At 42.8% G+C, this 19539-nt stretch overlaps 1 pseudogene; it reads left to right on the top strand.

Moving 5' to 3' along the window:
• The first annotated feature begins 3205 nt into the window (after window positions 1-3205).
• On the top strand, window positions 3206-8091 carry LOC120104331 (lysine-specific demethylase JMJ18-like; annotated as a pseudogene).
• Window positions 8092-19539: the final 11448 nt, after the last annotated feature.

Raw genomic sequence — 19539 nt, 5'->3', positions numbered from 1 at the left:
GGGAAGAGAGAGAAAGATAGAACTTGGACGTATATACATAGAGAGGGGGAGAGACATTTGTTTAACGAGAATCGCGGTTGGATTCTTGGAATATGCATGGATGTATGGATGCAAGGAAAATTACATGTACATTTCTCATCTAAAGTGCCTCAATAAGAGTAATGGCTCAGGTTGGGTTAGACTTGAGACAGGTTGACATGTAGGATCTAAATAAAAAACATATTAATCTAAACTTAATCCATTCATCAAATAAATCAAAATTTCAAAATTGAGATACTCTTATTGTCATAAACAAGTAGTATGAACCGATGTGTGACATGTTTAATAAAAGTTTAGATTTTTCAGGTCAATGATAAAATTTAGAGTCATTCGGCATCACTTTTATTCTTTTATTTTTTAAATAAAAAAATATTTATTTAATTTTAAAATATAGATATATTAGTATAGATAATTATTTAGGTTTTTTTGTATATATGTCCTTCTAAATATTAAAATTTATATGAATACCCTTCCAAAATTGATATTTGCATATATAACCTTATAATAAGAAATAATTATCTATACTAATTATTGTCGAACCGTCCGGTTCAAGCAATACCAAACCGACCCAGTGCGATGGTCAGAACCAGTCTTTTCGAGCTGGAACCGGCCAGTTTGATATTGACTCGGTGTGAACAAGTCAGTTCCCACCGAGCCAAGTCGCATTTGTGGCAATAATGCCACAGTGTCTCGAGTGGCTGTGAGCGCAACTAGTCCACTTTCGTCCTCATCCACAGCAAGTAGAGGAACCGTTTGACACAGAAGCATCTCAATGACCTTGTATATGTTCACTACAATCTGAGATTGAGGCAAAAGTGCATTCAGAAGCAAGTATAGCTCAAGTATATAGATCTGATCCATGGTGCTTTTATTAATGATGAGGATGATTCTATGATCGGATGGCTTGTGAGCCAGCATCAAAAGCCAAAGATTGATGAGCCAGTATCGCCTCCACGACTGGCTAGCTTCGTAGCTAGCGAGGCTAGGGTCGATGCAGGGCAATGGGTTGAGTGCAATATTCCACGCATTCCTACAACTGATCAGCCATAACCATAAAAGAGCCAGTTACCACATGACTTCTTGTCCGAGACATCCTCTCAGAGATATGATCGAGAAATAGTTAGACGAGACCACTACGCTATCCAGTCGACTCAGTCAGGAAGGCGACATAGCCATGCAGAGAGGGGTACAAAGAGTAAGAAGGCAACTGCCCAGCATATCTAAAAAGAAAAATAAAAGGCACCTGCAACCCGAATGAAGAGTATTGAAGAAAAATGTTGGAGCATAAACAATGACAATTCTGGTGGTCACGGATCTGCTGGCCATAGATAAGAGACCACTATTGACATAGGTTCTTAAGGAGAGTCTTTTTCAAACGTGGGAGCTAAAAAGAAATTTTGCCTATAGCAATTTTGACACGGATGCTTAAGAAGAGTCTTTTTCAATTAGGAGAGCCAAAAAAAAAAAAAATCTATAATAATTTATTTTTGGTTTATGCCTATATAAAGGCATGCTCTATTTTATGTTTTCAAAGAATTTAATTCGAGTTTGAGTGAATTAAGGAATTAAGCCTTTGGCTTGTTTTTCTTCTTTTGGATGTTATGTATCTCTAGGCTTTTTTTTGGATGGTGAGTGTGTTCTTATTCTGTAAGTGGTGATCATTAGAACTCTGTATCTCTAGGGTGGAATTCTTTGGATAATGAGTTTTTTTTTTCATCAAACTCTGTTTCTCTTGAGTGGATTTCTTTGGATAGTGAGTTTTTATCTATCCATTGCTCTTATTCTTGAAGATTTTGGGTTTACCACTATTCTCAAATTTATGATTGGTGTTGGAGTGTTCGTTGTTGTTTTTCTTCTCTATTTTTTCGGCATCAGATTTGGTATCAGAGCGTCCCAGGTTGTCATGGCTGCTCGAGGTCATGGTTGAAGAGGGCAGAAAGTTGAAGGACCAAACTGCGAGCGAGATCTTCATGATGCTGAGAATGAAGAACTATGGAGGGAAGTGCAGTGGCTTCAACAAAATTTGGCGTGTCTTCAAACTTTAAGACATAATATCCCAAATCATGAATCATAGGAAGAGGATTCACATGACGAGAAAGAAGAGACGAATCCTTTTTATCAAGATCATAGCCCAATGTCGAATCGTTTCCGAAGGAGTCACGAGTTTCAACGAGAGTTTGAAACCAAAGTTGATATTTCTAATTTTGAAGGAAGAGCGCATCCTGATGCATTCATCGATTGATTGAATACAATGGAGCGCATCTTTGAATACAAAAATGTACCTGAAGATCGCAAGGTAAAAACTATAGCCATCAAGTTGAAGAAACACGCCTCTATCTAGTGGAAGCATCTTATGAAGCAAAAAGCACGTGAAGAAAAAAGGCGAATTGTGACATGAAAAAAAATGAGAAAGGTGCTAAGACAAAAAAAAAATTCAAATAAAAATGGGCAAGTTGCTCTTCTCAAGTTTCATAATTTTAAGCAAAAAAATTTATCGGTGAAAGATTATACTTTTGAGATTGAGTATCTAATGTTGCGGTGTTTGAGGAGCTCGAGGAGCAAACTATAGCCCGTTATTTTAGCGAGTTACATTGGAAAATTTGTGACGTGATACAATTACAACCTTATTAGACTTTTAACGATGTGTGCAAGCTTGCAGTTAAGGTTGAGAAGCAATTGAGGGAGCCTCGTAGAAGAGTTTTTTGCTCTACAAGTCGTGACACTCCTTTTAACTGGGGGGTGCCCGACCTTTCAAGTTTAATTCCACCAAGGCATCCTTATCAAAAATTCCTCCAAAAGCAGAAAGTCCATCAGCTGGTTCTGGTCATTTCCTACCTCCTACCGGTCGTCGATGCTGCAAATGCCAAGGTATAGACCATATTGCATCTGATTGTTCTAACTGTAAAATTATTTTTCTTGTGGAGGAAGACAAAGGTGAAGCCGAAAATTTGGATGAGGCAACATATGATGAGGAGGTAGAAGAAGAGGAAGTGGTTTATGCCGATTAAGAAGAATCTCTGGTGGTTTGTAGGAGCTTGAACGCAGCACATGTAGAAGATGACGAGTGGCTTCGCAACAATATCTTCCATACAAGATGTACTTCTCATGGCAAAGTCTATGACGTGATCATTGACAAAGAAAGCTGTGAGAATATCGTGGCAGCAAAATGGTGAAGAAATTGAAGCTCAAAACGGAAGATCATCGTCAACCATACAAGCTTTCTCGGCTTCGCAAGAGGAATGAGAGTCACTCTTCAAAACTTCTCTGCCAAAATGAAAATGTGTCCAGAAGCCCAAGCAGCTCTAAATATGAGGAGGCAAATTCCAGATGGCATCCAAAAGAAGCATGTAGACCTATCATTGATGAAGCTCCTGCATTCTATCCAAGTGAGAAGGAGTTTAAAGACACGCTTGGATACATTACAAAAATACGACCGAAAGCAGAACAATATAATATATGCCGCATTATACCACCCCCTTCTTGGGCAATGCCTCGCCTGCTTCGAGAGGAGCTTTTGGGAATGTGCAAAGTTTACCACACGAGTGCAACTAGTTGACAAGCTTCGAAATAGAGAGCCAGCAAAAAAAAGATTTCGGACCGTTGTCACAAGAGAAGAAAGCGGTTGAGATTTGGAATGACTCGTAGGCGCAATAGTTTAAATGGTTGTGATACCAGTGACTCTGTTGGATCAGATACTGATGAAAAGTTTGGTTTTCAATCTGGTTCAAACTTCACTCTTCAGACCTTCTAGATATATGCAGATGAATTCAAAAGGCATTACTTTAGGATGAAAGATGCTAATGAAAATGTGATTTCCAGTAGCGAGGATCATGAGAAGAGTTGTCAAACCTCGGTGGAGAAAATTGAAGGAGAATATTGGCGGATAGTTGAGGAACCAACTGAAGAAGTTAAGGTGCATTATGGTGCTGATTTGGATACTGGCACATTTGGCAGTGGATTTCCTAAAGCACCATCTTCACCTAAAAGTGATTCAGATCCATGCAAGCTATCAGGTTGGAACTTAAATAATTTACCACGACTTTCCAGTTCTATTCTTTCATTTGAAAGAGAAGATATCTCTGGGGTATTAGTCCCGTGGCTTCATGTAGGGATGTGCTTTTCATCATTTCGTTGGCATGTGGAAGACCATCACCTTTGCTCTCTGAATTATATGCATTTTGGTGATCCAAAAGTATGGTATGTGATGGGGGGAAAAGTGGGCCCCCCAACGCACATGACTGAGGAACCCAAATCCGACGACGCACGTGATCTCAATAGATATGTTCTCGGCAGCCATGGGCTTGGCGAGTACGAGTTTGACAAACACGACCTCGGCAGAATCGACCTTAGAAAGCCTGATTTCAGCAACATGGCCTCGACAACCATGAGCCCGACAAATGCGAGCTCGGCAAGCGCGCCCCGACCGAGCAGAGCCCGCTTGACCTCGAGGCTAGAAAGGACCCAGTCAAAATTCAGAGCCGACTCTTCCGAAAATCAAGCTGATCTCCGAATCGAAACAGCTACCACGTTCTCCATATCCGGGATCAACCCCCGCAATCTACGCCACGACAACTGTCGAATTCAAATCCTTCCGTTCTCCACCGAGGGCCAACTAATTCGAATTTCCAAGCCAATTAAGGTAACATATTTCAGTCCAAAATTCCCGCTTTAATGCTTGATAGCGTGTAACTGCCACACCACCTCCTATAAAGAGGAAAAACTCCAAGAAGACGGGGAGGATTCCTCCTCTACGCCTGAGCTTCTCTACTAAAAACTATCTCCAAATCTCTATCTGACTTAAGCATCAGAGGGCCTTTGCCGGAACCCCTGTCCCAGGCTTTTTGAAGGTTCTCCGGAGGTAGCCGTCCGCCGCTACCATCTCCCGAAGACAGCCTTCTACAACCGCCCCTAGCAGAAGCTTCTCCCTTTGGTCCGCGATCACCCCCGGGTCCCATTTCCAACAACAACATTTGGCGCTAGAGAAAGAGCCCGAGTCGTGATCATGAGGTTGAGAAGCAGAGGAGCTTTTAATACCTCCAGACAATGTGCACCAACTCCTGGCCGCTCAGTCTATAACCCGCCGCCGATGCCCCCGACGGGCCAAGCTCCGCAGATCCAGCCGCAACAGTTCAATGCACTGGTACAACAAGTCCAGGCGTTGGCCGCGGCAGTCCAAGGCCTGCAACAAGCAGGGGTCCCTCTGGCGCCACCCCTGCAAACTCGTGCTCGATCGGCACTCCCCCGAAACGGGCAGGTGTCGCGAAGTCGAAATCTCCGCCGCGGCTCCTCAAGGATCAACAACGGAAAACAACGCTCCCACCAGGATTCCCCCTAAACGTCTCCTCAGGAGGAGTCATCGGAGAGTCACCAAGATAGAAGGCCACAGCCCCGGGCCCAACCACAACCCTCCGAGGCCGGGTCAGCCCCGGGTCAATTTTCGCCGGGATGGGCAACAGTGGCGACGTCCCAGGGTGGAGAACTCGACAAGAAGGTCGAGGAGCTCGAGCGGCAGATTGAGGCGCTTCAAGACTAAGGAGTGAAGCATGAAGGCGACCCTTACTTCACCACCAAGTCACCCTTCTCCTGTCAGATCGAGAACGAGCCGATCCCACCGAGGTTCAAGATGCCACAAATAGAACCGTATAGTAGAGCCACCGACCCACTGGATTATCTGGAGAGTTACAGAGCTCTCATGGCACTGCAGGGATCTTTGGATGCCCTACTGTGCAAAGCCTTCCCAGCCACTCTTCGAGGGACGGCCCGACTTTGGTTCTCGGGGTTGAAGCCGGACACCATGTCCTCCTTCGAACAGCTCGGCAGGCAGTTCGCTATTCACTTCGCTGCTAGTCGGTGCCAGCGGTGATCGTCGGATTCTCTTCTCGACATAAAACAAAAGGAGGAAGAATCCTTGAAGAATTACATCGACCGTTTCACCGCCGCTACTTGGGAGGTTCGCGACCTCGACCAGTCGATTGCCATGTCGGCACTGAAGACTGGAGCTCGGTCTTACAAGTTTCTTTTCTCCATCGAAAAGAACTTTCCTGCCAACTTCGCAGAGATGCTGGCCCAAGCTCGGAAATATGAGAAGGCAGAAAAAGCCATGGCCACTCGGCGAGACGCTGCCGAACGACCTTCGAAAATGCAGAAGAAGAGTCGCGAGGAGCGTGGCCGCCCAAGAAGCAGGTCGCCCCACCGAGAGAAGAACATGCCTCGGCTAAAGAGCCCGCCTCGCCCGAGACCGCGGCACTGATCGAGATCACCACCTCACCCGAGGTCGCCACCGAGGAGGCTCAAAGACTATACTCCCCTCAACTCTACTCGGACCGAGATCCTAATGGAGATAGAGGGTCAGGGCTACCTCCAACCCCCACCGCAAATGCGATAGACGGAAGCTTGAAAACGCTCCAAGAAGTACTGTCATTTCCATCAAGACAATGGTCATGACACAGAGGATTGATTCTAGCTTCGAGAAGAGATCGAAGCACTTATCCATCGGGGAATGCTCGGTCGATTTGTACCATCAAAGGGGAGAGCAAGAGAAGAAAATGAACAAGGGAAGCTACGGCGGCCAAATGAGATTTCCCAAAGCCAATCAGGGGTTTATGTAGACATTCCCAACGGATCAGATCGCTGGGAGCCAGCCTTACCCCTCGTCCGGATCACGCCACGTGCCCGCCTCGGAAACCAGCCCGGCATATCAATCCGAATCAATACCATAAAAGCGGAAGATTGACAACCACCCCTTCGGATACTGGAGCCCAATTATGAGGCCGCCACATAAAACCGCCTCGAGAAGAGGAATATTACCGCCAATGCCTTTTTCAGAAAACAAATAGGAAAGCGCCTTTTTCCTTTCTTCTGACTACTTCCTTCGCCCAAGTTCGAATACAGCTTGAACTCGGAAGTCGGGGGGGTAGATGATGGGGGGAAAGCGGGCCCCCCAACGCACGTGACTGAGAAACCCAAATCCAACGACGCACATGATCTCAATAGACATGGTCTCGGCGGCCATGGGCTTAGCGAGCACGAGTTTGACAAATGCCACCTCGGCAGAACCGACCTTAGAAAGCTTGATTTCAGCATACATTGCCTCGGCAACCATAAGCCCGACAAATGCGAGCTCGGCAAGTATAGCCCGACCGATCAAAGCCCGCTCGACCTCGAGGCTAGAAAGGACCTAGTCAAAACCCATAGCCGACTCCACCGAAAATCAAGCTGATCTCTGAATCGAAACGGCTACCACGTTTTCCATATCCTAGATCAACCCCCGCAATCTACGTCGCGATAACTGTCGAATTCAAATCCTTCCATTCTCCACCGAGGGCCAGCTAATTCGAATTCCCAGGCCAATTAAGGTAACGTATTTTAGTCCGAAATCCTCGCCATAATGCCTGATAGTGTGTAACTGCTACACCACCTCCTATAAAGAGGAAAAACTCCAAGAAGACGGGGAGGATTCCTCCTCTACACCTGAGCTTCTCCACTAAAAACTGTCTCCAAATTCTTATCTAACTTAAGCATCGGAGGGCCTTTGCCAGAACCCCCGGCTCAGGCTTTTTGCAGGTTCCTCGGTGGTAGCCGTCCGCTGCCACCATCTCTTGGAGATAGCCTTCTACAACCGCCCCTGGCGGAAGCTCCTCCCTTTGGTCCGCGATCACCCTCGGGTCCTATTTACAGCAACAACAGTATGGAGTTCCTGGCAAAGGCTGTGAAATTGGAGGATGCAATGAAAAAGCATTTACCTAAGTTGTTTAAAGAACAACCTGATCTGCTGCATGAATTGGTTACACAATTTTCTCCTTCTGGCCTTAAATCTGAGGGAGTGCTTGTTTACTGTGCCATTCAGAATTCTGGGGAGTTTATTCTTACATTTCCAAGAGCATATCATTCTAGTTTCAATTGTGCAGAAGCAGTAAAAGTTGCTCCTATGGACCGGCTGCCACATGGGCAATGTGCTGTCAATCTCTATAGCGAGCAACATCGTAAAATATCCTTATCCCATGACAAATTACTACTTGCTGCTGCACAGGAAGCTGTTGAAGGCTTTGGTAGTAGTCTGTATTGCAGAGGAATGACTTGTGAATCTTAAGATAGCAAAGTGTTTGTCGAAAGAATGGAGTACTTACTGAAGCCATTAAGGTGTGAGTCATGATGGAATTGAAAAGAAGGAAATCTTTTTGTAGTATACCAAAAGCTAGAAAAATGGATAAGAACTTTGACTCATCGAGTGAGAAAGAATACTTACAAGGTTGAACTTCCACGAAACTATGGTATTTCAGCTACATTCAATGTATCTGACATATCCCCTTACCATGGAGATGAAGATGAAGCTAGTTCAGACTCCAGGACGAGTCTTTTTCAACCGGGGGAGCATGACATAGGTGCTTAAGGAGAGTCCTTTTTAAACGAGGGAGCCAAAAAAAACTTTGTCTATGGTGATTTTGACACGGGTACTTAAGAAGAGTCCTTTTCAACCGAAGGAGCCAAAAAGAAATTTTTTTTATGGTGATTTATTTTTAGTTTATGCCTATATTAAGGCATGCCCTATGTTATATTTTCAGAGAATTTAATTCGAGGTTGAGTGAGTTAAGGAATTAAGCCTTTGGCTTGTTTTTCTTCTTTTGAGTATTTTGTATCTCTAGGCTTTTCTTTAGATGGTGAGCGTGTTCTTGCTCTATATCTCAGAAAGATTGTTTATGAGTGATGATCACTAAAACTTTGTATCCCTAGGATGGATTCCTTTGGGTGGTGAGTTTTTTTTATTAAACTCCGTATCCTTTGGGTGGTGAGTTTTTACCTATCCATTATTCTTATTCTTAGAGATTTTGGGTTTACCACTATTCTCAAATTCCTAGTTGGCGTTGGAGTGTTCGCTATTGTCTTTCTCCTCTATTTTGTCGGCATCAATAGTTTATAAGACACAACCACAGGATAGTCTTCAATACACCAGTGAGTCTTAGTTTATACATTGTTGCCCAGAAAGACAACCCAAGAGGGGGGTGAATTGGATTTTAAAATAATTTTGCAATTAAAACGTTTGTGGATGACTAATTAATACTTTTAAAAGATGATTAATTAGTTGCTATGTGCTGTGAGTGAAATGAGAGTGAGAGAGAGAGACACAAGCAATCACAAATACAATGTTTATAGTGGTTCGGAGCTATCCCTTGCTCCTACGTCCACTCCCCAAGTCTCACTTGGGAATTCACTATAACCCCTTGGATTACAGCCGGTTGTTTTACAAGCTCACAACCCAACTTGTTGTTTTACGAGCTCACAACGAACTCGGTCAGTTTTCCCAGGCTCACCGACTAGAACCACCCCGATTGTTTTCCCGGGATCACAATCGAACCCTTACACGTTGGTTTTACCCTCGGCTCACCAACCAACCTCTACACTCTTGATTCAATCCCCTGATTGAATCAAGCAAAGACAAGATGAAAAGAACAAAGACAAATAGAAAAACAGAGCTTCTAAAAAGCAGATATACAGCAATATAAACTAGAGAGAAGTTAAGAGCCCTCAAACACGTTTGAGTTGGAGTAGAGTAGGGCTTCTTGAACTGTGAGTCTCCTCTTGAATGTCTGGTCGACTTGAAGGCAGGAGGAGACTTCTTTAAATGCTGGGAAGAGGTAGCTGGATGGAGTTAATGGTGCTCTTCCTTCTTTTCTGTTGAAAAACAGTTGGCCGAGATAGGATGCTTGATTTCTTTGAGTGGAATGGTGCTTCTCTGCCTTGCTACAGTCCTCTGTGGCTATTTAAGCCATCCCCCACGGAAACTAGCCGTTAGACACTTTTTTCTGCCCGTTCTGCACACTCTGCACATCCTGACAATATGTCCGTTGGGGTCGGAGTCGACTCGCGCGATCTGGAGTCGACTCGGCTGTAGCGGGAGTCGACTCATACTTTTCTGGAGTCGGCTCGGCAACTGTTCCGGATTTGAATTAAAGTGACCTCCGCGACTGGGAGTCGACTCGACTTAACCCGGAGTCGACTCGCCAACTTCTGGAGCTGACTTGCCATTTTCGGAGTCGGCTCATCCCATGAAGTCCATGGAGCTAATTTTTCAACTTGGCCCACTCGAGTCGACTCGACAATCCTGGGAGTCGACTCGGCGCTCAGAGCCCGAACTCCCGATCTTCTGTCTTTTGGCTCGTCCAGTCTTGGAGTCGACTCGAACTGTTCCGGAGTCGACTCGGCTCTCAGTTTTCGAAACACAGCCTTCTGCCTTTTTGATGTAGCGATGCCTTGGAGTCGACTCGAGCTGTTTGGGAGTCGACTCGGCTCTCAGAGACAATAATTCGGTCTTCTGTCTTTTTGGGGTCGCGCTGTCTCGGAGTCGACTCGCGCATTGCGGGAGTCGACTCGAATCTCAGAGTCCGAAAACTGCTCTCTGACTTTTGCCTTGTGTACCACTGAGAGTCGACTCTACGCTTTCTTTGGAGTCGACCTGCCAACCATCGGAGTCGACTCGCGTTCCACAGGAGTCGACTCGAATCTCAGGATCGAAAATCGCTCTCTGACTTTTCTGTCTGTAACTCCTTGGAGTCGACTCATACTACTCCGGAGTCGACTCGGTAATCATCGGAGTCGACTCGCGCACTTCAGGAGTCGACTCGCTGACAGGTTTTGAGTTGAATCTTTCTGTTCGTCTGTCAGTTCTCAGTCGGAGTCGACTCGTAATGATCCGGAGTCGACTCGAGCCCGTGCCAGTGATTCTGATACGCTTGGAGTCGACTCGTAATATCCCGGAGTCGACTCGAGTCTCAGACTTTGGTTCAAACTGACTTCTTAACTTATCCAAAATATCTTGAACCAAGTCTAGAAACACTTAGACAAGATTTTCACTGAAACACTCAATTGAATTCATTAGTAAACAAAAGATATACTCAAATGCTTTGAGCTCATCAAAATCAAATAGGGTTTTAATCAATCACTCCACAATCTCCCCCTTTTTGATGATGACAAAACATTGAGTATATGTAAAGTGAATTGCTCAATAAACAAGGAAATGAAATCTATAAATGAATTCAAGTGTCCGTTTTTTTTTTTAATTTATCCAAACTTGAAAGGTGTGAAACAATAAATTTTGGAGTTAAAGCTCCCCCTTTCATTTGGAATTATATAAGCCTTCATGTCATGCACTCAATTGTTTGGCTTATATATATTTAATGATTTGACTTTCTTAAAAATTCAGATTCTCCCCCTCAACATATGCATTCTACTTTGTTTTGATTCTCTGAATTTCCTTTTAATGCATTGAAGTTTTTGAACTGAAATTTTTGATTTTTAGAGGGAAAATCTGTCAATTTGTTCTTGAGTAGGATTCAACTAATCTCCGAATATCCCTTGAATAGATTCTGGAGATTACTCCATTAGGAGCCCCAACAGAGAGATAATGAGCCTCGAGGTATCAAATCCACTAAGAACAAATTATTGTGTGTTTTAAAAGTTTTTTTTTTATTGATTTTCATTTATTCCTTTTACATATCTATTACATATTTCTCCCCCTTTTTGTCATCGTATCAAAAAGAAAGTGAATAGAACACACAAGCAAGCAGAGATCAATTGGCACAGTATTGAAATGAATATGTCTACTCATTGTATTGATGTATATATAAATACATTTATGAATACAATAAGTAAAGCAAAAGATACATGTCAAAATAAAACAAAAGCAGCTAGGGTCTCCTCGAGGATGTGGCTCCTCCTCTCAATCTGTTCTGTTCCATGAGGAGAGTGACCCCGTCTGTGACATTCCCAAGCTGGGAGATAATGGCCGAAGTGGCCCTGCTGTGTGTGGTGGAGAGCTCGGTCAGGGTCTCCTGCAGTGTGTCCAACTTGGCGATCAGTACATTCGCCAAGCGCTCTGCCCCCTGGGTAGTGGTGCCCATATCCTGTCGGACGTTATCGCGCATCTTCCGAGTAGTGCTCGTGACTTCGCTCATGCTGTGGAACTGGGCTTGGATCAGGAACCTTACATTGTCGATCTCTTTCCGCACATGGGTCGTCATCTCAGCCACGGCGGACAGGGAAGGGACCAACGCTGAAGAAGGTGCAGGAGAAGGAGCAGGCACTGAACCCCGGAGCTCCCTAAGTAGGTCATCCCGGAGATCTCTAACTATCTCCTGCCGCAACTCCCGGAGCTGCTCAGTAGCGATCCGGACCTCCATGGGCTGAGTAGGTGGAGCTGAGGAGGAGGGTCCGGCTGAGGTGGTGGGAGCAGAAGTGGAGGGAAAGGTAGGATAGTCTGAGTCTGGGTCAGGACTGGGGGAATGTCTGGTGGTATGTGTGGAGGTGGATGATTTCCTAACCCAGGTTCCCTCGACCTTTCGAAACCCCATCCTGTGTAGGGTTCCCGGACGCATGCGATCTGTCCATCGCAATGCGCGAGAGGGTTCCCCCTCAGGAATGGGAATCTCGGCCTCCCTAAACAGAAGAGTAAACATCATGCCATAGGGGAGGGTGAGCCTAGGTCTATCTAGTGGCTCACATAGGTATCTATACATCATCTTGGAAAAGTTGATTGGGGTGTCCTGGAGGATGTAGAACATAAGAGCTAGGTCTCTCTCAGATACAAAATCGAAGCGGCCAGTCTTCGGGAAGAGGGACCTAGAGATGATACTCAAGAGGAGCCGCATCTCAACAGAAAGTGAGCTAGCGGACACCTCATCTAAGAGGGACTGAGGTAGATGTCCTAGAATGGCCGTAAGGGCCTCAGTCCTATCCTCGGGGTGTGTGGGAGCTACCCCTACTTGTGGAAGGTGGAGGATTTGGGCTATGAAATCCTCGGAAATAAACAATGGGACACCGGCTACAGTTCCCTCTATTCCCCCATTGCCCCTATGGACAGTACCATAAAACTCTCTAACTAGGCCAGGGTATGTGGGGAGATCTAAGGAACAAAAATACTCTAAACCCTGGGCCCGCAATCTCTCTCCTATGGTAAAGCCCTCTCGGGAGAGATAGTCAAAATCGACGTATCTCCCGGTGGAGACCGCCTTCCCGGCGCACGGCCTCGAGGGAACCTCCCTTGGCGGGGAACGAGCCGGAGGTTGTGGCCTCACGGGATCGTTCCGAGCTTTGGACCGTCGCTCGGTGCCGCTCGCGGGTTGGGTCCTCTTCCGGCTTGGGACAACGGCTTTACGAGGCATGGTCGACCTAGAATGGGGTAGAACGCTAATGGACGGAGGAAGGTCGACGGAAAAAGTCCTAAGGACGGTCGGAGACGATCTATGAGACGGCTCTAGGGTTTTTTGAACAGTGGCGGCGGTGAATAGAAGTGTTGATAAAACGCTTGGATTAGGGTTAAAAACCCGGATCCCGACCTCGAGTCGACTCCACTGAGTCGCGAGTCGACTCGACCTCGAGTCGACTCCAAAGTATGCGCGAGTCGACTCCCCCTCATGAGCCATCGACTTAGAGTCGACTCCCGTCAATATGCGAGTCGACTCCTCTTATGCTTCATCTTCCTCGAGTCGACTCCCGTCTGTGAGCGAGTCGACTCCTTCTTATGAGCCGACTCCGAAACTTACTCGAGTCGACTCGAACTCTGGCACGCACCTAAAAGTTATGCTATTTTCGTACCAAACCAGGGACACTCACTAAGTTATGATCTAATTTGATGATCATAGTTGAGAAACTCTATTTTTAATCATCAAAATCAATGAACTAGTGGAAAATACCACTAGGATGGATCAATCACTCCTAATCCCCTCCTAAGCACACTAAATCTCTCTTCACTTAAGGGTTTTGTAAAAATGTCAGCTAATTGATCATCAGTGCAAACAAATTGAAGTGTCACATCACCATTCAGTACATGATCTCTTATGAAGTGATGTCTTATCTCAATATGTTTAGTTCTTGAATGCTGAATTGGATTTTTAGTTAGGTTAATGGCACTTGTATTATCACAATTAATGGAAATTTTATCTTGTTTAATGCCATAATCTTCTAATTGTTGTTTGATCCACAAGATTTGAGCACAACAACTCCCGGCTGCAACATATTCAGCTTCAGCAGTAGATAATGCAACCGAGTTTTGTTTCTTGCTAAACCATAAGATTAAGTTTTCTCCTAGGAATTGACATGACCCGCTGGTGCTTTTTCTATCAAGTTTACATCCAGCAAAGTCTGAATCTGTGTATCCTATTAAGTTTAGGCTAGATTCTTTAGAATACCATAACCCTATATTCTTTGTTCCTATTAGGTATTTAAAGATTCTCTTGACTGCAATTAGATGAGATTCCTTAGGATTAGACTGATATCTAGCACACATACAAACACTAAACATGATATCAGGTCTACTTGCAGTAAGATACAATAAAGATCCTATCATACCTCTATATAATTTCTGATCTACAGATTTACCTGATTCATCTTGGTCTAATTTGCATAATGAGCTCATGGGGGTGCTGATTGACTTGTTCCCCTCCATATCAAACTTCTTAAGCATCTCCTTGATGTACTTAGCTTGATTGATGAAGATGCCTTCTTCAGATTGTTTGATTTGAAGCCCGAGGAAATAATTCAGCTCTCCCATCATGCTCATTTCAAATTCACTCTGCATCAAGTCAGCAAATTCTTCGCAGAGGCGATTGTTAGTAGCACCGAAAATAATATCATCAACATAAATCTGTACTACAACATATCTTTGTTTTTCTTCTTTAGAAACAATGTTGTATCTACATTACCCCTAGAAAACTCATGTTCTAATAGGAATTTGCTAAGCCTCTCATACCATGCTCTAGGTGCTTGTTTCAAACCATAAAGTGCCTTGTTCAATTTATATACATGATTAGGGTATTGATGATTTTCAAAACCAGGAGGTTGTTCTACATATACTTCCTCATTAATATACCCATTTAAGAATGCACTTTTTACATCTATTTGAAATAATTTGAAGTCCTTAGAGCATGCAAATGCTAGTAAAAGTCTAATTGCTTCAAGTCTAGCTACAGGAGCAAAGGTTTCATCAAAATTTATACCTTCTTCTTGATTATAACCCTTTGCTACTAGTCTAGCCTTATTCCTTATTACAATTCCATTTTCATCAAGTTTATTTTTATAAATCCATTTGGTACCTATAATTGAATATTCAGTAGGTCTTTCAACTAGATTCCATACTTTGTTTCTAGTAAATTGGTTTAATTCTTCTTGCATTGCATTTATCCAATTTACATCTTTTTCAGCTTCTTCTATGTGTTTGGGCTCAAAATGTGAAACGAAAGCTAGATGATTGTTTAAGTTCCTAAGAGATGCTCTAGTCCTAACAGGTTGAGATGGATCATCTAGAATTAATTCCTTAGGATGCCCGTGAGCAAACCTCCAAGCCTTAGTCAGCCCATGATCCATAATAGCCTCTTGGCTTGATGATGCATTTTCAATTAATTTTTGATTATCATCTTGTAATGTCATCTCATCTATCTTCTCTTCAAGAATTTCACCATCATCATCAAAATTAACTCTCTTGCTAGAAGAGATATCACTAAAATCATCAAAAACAACATGTATGGATTCTTCTATAACTAGGGTTCTTTTATTAAAGATTCTATAGGCTTTACTAGTTGTGGAGTACCCCAAGAATATACCCTCATCAGATTTAGAGTCAAATTTTTCTAGATTATCTTTCCCATTATTATGAACAAAACACCTACATCCAAAAATATGAAAATAGTTCACTTTTGGTTTTCTGTTTTTCCAAAGTTCATAAGGTGTTTTCTTTATGATGGGTCTTAATAAAACTCTATTTAATATATGACAAGAAGTATTGACAGCTTCTCCCCAAAAGTACTTAGGGAGGTTACTTTCACACAACATAGTTCTAGCTATTTCCTCTAGAGTTCTATTTTTCCTCTCCACAACTCCATTTTGTTGTGGTGTCCTAGGTGCAGAAAAATTGTGTGTTATTCTCTTTTTACTACAAAACTCATTAAATAAATGATTTTCAAATTCGGTACCATGGTCACTTCTAATAGCTATTACAGAAGTATCTCTAGCATTTGTTACTTCTTTATGAAATTTCTTGAAAATTGAAAATGCTTGATCCTTATGGCCTAAGAACATGACCCAAGTATATCTAGAATAATCATCTACGATAACTAGACCATATTTATTTCCACCTAGACTTGTGGTTCTAGTTGGTCCGAATAGGTCCATGTGTAGTAGTTCTAGAGGTCTAGAGGTAGAGACACAATTTATAGATTTAAAGGAGTTCTTTGATTGTTTGCCAAATTGACATGCTTCACATATTTTATTCTTTTCAAACTTTAATTTTGGCAAACCTATCACAGAATCTCTTTTAACTAGTTTAGATATGGTGTCCATGCTTGCATGACCTAACTTACAGTGCCATAACCAACTAGCATCATTATCCTTAGTTTCATTAACAACTAAACATGGGTTGTGTTTGGCAAGATCCTCAAGGTCTACAACATACACATTTCCACGTCTTATTCCTTTAAAAACTAAACTATTGTCATTTGGATTTGTTATGATGCATAGTGATGGTTTAAACATAACATTATAACCTCTATCACATAATTGACTAATGCTTAATAAATTATGCTTAAGACCATCAACATATTGAACATTATCAATAAAAGTTGAAGGGGTAATTTGTACTTTACCTATACCAAGGATGTGACCTTGGTTATTGTCTCCAAAAGTCACAACACCTCCCTTCTTAGCTTCAAGGGTGAAGAATTGATCCTTGTCACCCGTCATGTGTCTTGAGCAGCCACTATCCAAGTACCAACAATTTTTGTCGACCTTTGCTGCAAGACACTCCTACACAAGCAAATCATATAATCTTAGGTACCCAAGTTTTCTTGGGTCCTTCATGGTTAGTAATGTTGGTTCCTTTTGGAACCCAAACCCTCTTAATTTTTCTTTTAGTTTTTCCTTTCCTATACTTACACACATTTGCTTTATGTCCTAAAATTCCACAACAAAAGCAGGTTATTTTCTTAGTTTTACTTTTCCCTGCTTTAACAAAGAAGTTACTAAGAAGTTTTTGCTTATGTTTAGGTTTATACCCTAAACCCGCTCTATTGAATACCGCTCGTTGACTATTAAGTATCATATTCAATTTTTCAGAACTATATGTAAATTTTTCAACCAAGGGTTTGTATTTTTCAAGTTCGTTAGTTAGTGTTTGTTTTTCTGCTTTTAGATCATTTAGTTCTTTTGTGAGACTCTCATTTATATGTTTATTGTTTTTGGGTTCTAATGTTTCTTTGTTCAGCCTTTCATTTTCTTTAGTTAAGGTATTATTCTTTTGTATCAAGATTTGGTTACTTGTTTTAAGTTCTGCATTTTCTTTGATAAGAACATCTTTATCCTTAACTAATGAATCATACTTACGGAGATGAGTTTGGTTAGTTACTTTTAGTTCTTTGTTTTTAACGTTTATTGTTTTGTATTCATCCATTAATTCATTGAAAGCATCATATAATTCATCGAAAGTAAAATCTAAATGTGATGCGGATGTTACCTCATTTTCATTGGCCATGAAGCAGAAATTGGCCTTTTCTTCTTGTTCCTCATCCGATGATGATGATGATGTGTCGGAGTCCGATAGGGTGGTGACAAGGGCTTTCTTCTTCTTGTACTTGCTCCCCTTCTTCAGTAAAGGACACTCAGCTCTGATGTGTCCCGGCTTCTTGCACTCATAACATCCAATCCCCTCATTTTCCCTTTCCTTACCTTTATCCTTTCGATAGAAATTTGAGGGGCCTCTCCTTTGATGAAAGGACTTCTTTTGGTTGATGAATCTTCTGAACTTACGTACGAGAAGAGCCTCATCATCCTCTCCCTCGTGATCTTCTTCTTCACTGCTGCTACTGCAAGACAAGTCTTTGTTAGATGATGTAGATTTGAGAGCTATTACCTTTTTCTTATGGGAGGACTCTTCTTCGCTGTGTTGCTTCATTGTTAGCTCGTGCGTCATTAGGGATCCAAGAAGCTCCTCAAGTGGTAGCTTGTTCAAGTCCTTGGCTTCTTGGATTGCCGTCACCTTGGCTTCCCATGACCTTGGTAGACAGCGAAGAATCTTCCTGACAAGATCACTGTTAGTATAGTTTTTGCCAAGGCTTTTTAGGCCATTGACAATGTCAGTAAATCTAGTGAACATGCAAGTGATTGTTTCATTAGAATCCATCTTAAATAGTTCATACTTATGAACCAATATGTTTATTTTGGATTCTTTGACTTGATTCGTGCCCTCATGGGTCACTTCAAGTCTATCCCAAATCTCTTTTGCAGAATTGCAAGTAGAGACTCTATTGAATTCATTCCTATCTAATGCACAGTAAAGCACATTCATTGCTTTGGAATTGAGTTGTGCCTTTCTCATGTCATGGTCATCCCAATCCTTTTCGAGTTTGGGTACAGTGACACCCTCTACATAGATGGATGGGATGTATGGTCCATTTACTACAATGGTCCACATCTCATAGTCTTGGGCTTGGATAAATATTCTCATCCTAGCCTTCCAATATGAGTAGTCGGATCCATTAAAGAATGGGGGTCTTTGGGTGGACTGACCCTCAATGTGGGAAGATCCAAATGGGGTTGTCATTTTGATCTTTTACTCTTAGGGTAGAAGAGTTTAGGCTCTGATACCACTTGTTGCCCAGAAAGACAACCCAAGAGGGGGGGTGAATTGGGTTTTAAAATAATTTTGCAATTAAAACGTTTGTGGATGACTAATTAATACTTTTGAAAGATGATTAATTAGTTGCTATGTGCTGTGAGTGAAATGAGAGTGAGAGAGAGAGACACAAGCAATCACAAACACAATGTTTATAGTGGTTCGGAGCTATCCCTTGCTCCTACGTCCACTCTCCAAGTCTCACTTGGGAATTCACTATAACCCCTTGGATTACAGTCGGTTGTTTTACAAGCTCACAACCCAACTTGTTGTTTTACGAGCTTACAACGAACTCGGTCGGTTTTCCCAGGCTCACCGACTAGAACCACCCCGATTGTTTTCCCGGGATCACAATCGAACCCTTACACGTTGGTTTTACCCTCGGCTCACCAACCAACCTCTACACTCTTGATTCAATCCCCTGATTGAATCAAGCAAAGACAAGATGGAAAGAACAAAGACAAATAGAAAAACAGAGCTTCTAAAAAGCAGATATACAGCAATATAAACTAGAGAGAAGTTAAGATCCCTCAAACATGTTTGAGTTGGAGTAGAGTAGGGCTTCTTGAATTGTGAGTCTCCTCTTGAATGTCTGGTCGACTTGAAGGCAGGAGGAGACTTCTTTAAATGCTGGGAAGAGGTAGCTGGATGGAGTTAATGGCGCTCTTCCTTCTTTTCTGTTGAAAAACAGTTGGCCGAGATAGGATGCTTGATTTCTTTGAGTGGAATGGTGCTTCTCTGCCTTGCTACAGTCCTCTGTGGCTATTTAAGCCATCCCCCACGGAAACTAGCCGTTAGACACTTTTTTCTGCCCGTTCTGCACACTCTGCACATCCTGACAATATGTC

Source organism: Phoenix dactylifera, chromosome 16 (assembly GCF_051530095.1).
Source record: "Phoenix dactylifera cultivar Ajwa chromosome 16, Ajwa_hap1_PhDact_Kaust_v1.1, whole genome shotgun sequence".
Lineage (NCBI taxonomy): Eukaryota > Viridiplantae > Streptophyta > Magnoliopsida > Arecales > Arecaceae > Phoenix > Phoenix dactylifera.
Note: the sequence above shows the minus strand (reverse complement) of the source record. Positions and strands in the feature narration are given on the sequence as shown.